The following is a 2,097-nucleotide window of genomic DNA, read 5'->3' on the forward strand; positions in this document are numbered from 1 at the left end:
ATATATTTTATGTATACATGAATACATATGTTGACTTAAGGAGCTCCAACTTGAAGGAGGCGTCACAAGTTAGAAAAACAAGAAAAGACGTTGGCAGTGGCCATTGAGCAAGAGTGGAAAACAAGAGGTTTAAAATGAAGGGATGGTTGAGGTCCTTGCAAGTGTGTGCCAAAGAATCCATCTTCAGCCATCACGCAGTGGTAGAGAGAGAGAGAGCTAGGGGCGTAACTAGGTTGGTTTGGACCTGACTACAAATCGGGTCTAAAAGAGTCAAACCTGACCCAATCTAATTCGGGTTTGAGTATGGCTAGAAATTGTGAACCCATATGGGTTAACGGGTTCCGGTATGTATTAGGTCGAGTATAATTGGATAAGGTCTTTAATAGACCCATTTTGATTCAGGTCAGGTTGGGTTCAGGTATGGGTATGATCAGTTCGAGTTCTAACTGGTTCGAGTTTCAGCTCGGTTATTGATATGATGTTCTAAACCTAATTGCCCACCAATAAAGAAAATATGTTAACTAATGAAATCAACTATTTGTTAAGAAGATTATAAGAAGTTTATTAATTAATCTAAATTATAATAAAAAACTAAATATCAAAAGAATATTTGCAACCAATTATTTGAAGTTGAAACAAAAAGACAACAATGATATATCATATTCAAAATGTATCATAATTTTGAGTTTGGTTCAAATCAGTTCACATATAAAAATGGTTTTGGTCAGCTCATGTACAAAGCAGGTTCAGGTTGGGGTCAATTGAAGAATAAAATGAGTTTGGGTACATAATCGGGTCAGTTTGGTTTTACAATATGGAGAATCATTTGGGTCACGTATAAAAATAGGGTCCAGTCCAAACGGGTTCGGGTCTTCATTTGCAATACCCAAGACCCAGCCAGTTTTCATTAGGGATCTATATTTTGAACCCAACCTGAACCCATGGGCCCACTAAAATCAGGTCAGGACGGGTATAATCGGTTTGGGATGGCGGGCTGGGTCAGGTCCGACCCAGTAACACCCTTGTAGCAGATATTAGTAGCCATGACATTTATGAAGAAATCTCAATATTTCCAGTTCTCCATAATAGAAGATCTAACATTGCATTAATGCATTCATACTAAAAGAAAAAAAGAGAGCAGGTGATACAGAAAGGACACAGAAAGAATCTGCTTTTTTTCTTTTGCATGCCAATTTCTTTTAGAATAATAATGTTACGTATTTCATATAGAAACATAGAAAGGAAAAGGGCATGTGCATGATAATATAATTAATACAATAGTTGGCTGTCCTAAAAGAGGACAAATGCAGCCATCGTGAAGAGGTTCTGTAAAATGAACTATGAGATACCATACAGGAGTTATGCAACTTAAAATATGAGTAATACTTTCCTTCTGTTCCATGAGAAATGAATAACATACCCTCCAAGCAAAGAATCAGAGTGACTATCATGCTTTGAGGTATCCCTGGGATGTGAGCTCCAGTTTTTACCACCTCAGATCATGAGAAAGCTCAAACTCTATCATGCGACCAGAATTCTCCAGGAATAAGAGCACACACATCCTTGCGAGTAAAATTCCACAATAAGGCTCATATCACCAACATTGGCTGCAAAACATATCAGGCTGCACAATGAATCTGAACTAACTTGTTGACTTCTGACAGTTCTATTTAGCTCAGCGGATAGGTTTTCTTACCACAAGAAGTTTTTTCCATTAGAGATCAATGAAATTGAGCAGCACCAAAGAAGAAAAGAAAAGATGGTCATAATTCTTCATATACCTGATTAGATTTGGGTCCCTCCACAACTTGCATATAACACCAAGGGAGTGGTCATAATTCTTCATATAACATCTGCAAATTTCGTCCAACAAGCATCAACTACCCAAAAGCAACTAAGAGAAGGTCTGAGAATCAATTCAAGATTTGAAAATGACACACATATAGACACACACATGCACATGTGCATGCAGAGTTTGTGTTATTGTCCATGTATTGGCTAACAGTCCTTGCAGAAAATAAAAAAATGTGCAAAAAAATAGAAAAATACCATAACATGTTTAGTTATTTCATCCAAGATTTTCTTCAAGAAAATACA

The 2,097-nt window shown here is 36.9% G+C and overlaps 1 long non-coding RNA gene across 1 annotated transcript; it reads right to left on the minus strand.

The window, feature by feature from the left end:
* Positions 1-1,154: 1,154 nt before the first annotated feature.
* On the minus strand, positions 1,155-1,853 carry LOC149812816 (uncharacterized). Its single transcript, XR_016428230.1, has 2 exons — positions 1,782-1,853; positions 1,155-1,607 (listed from the first exon to the last, which is right to left on the minus strand). It is a non-coding gene; the product is annotated as an uncharacterized LOC149812816 (long non-coding RNA).
* Positions 1,854-2,097: the final 244 nt, after the last annotated feature.

This window comes from Nuphar pumila, chromosome 16, assembly GCF_984573655.1.
Source record: "Nuphar pumila chromosome 16, dmNupPumi1.hap1.1, whole genome shotgun sequence".
Taxonomy (NCBI): Eukaryota; Viridiplantae; Streptophyta; class Magnoliopsida; order Nymphaeales; family Nymphaeaceae; genus Nuphar; species Nuphar pumila.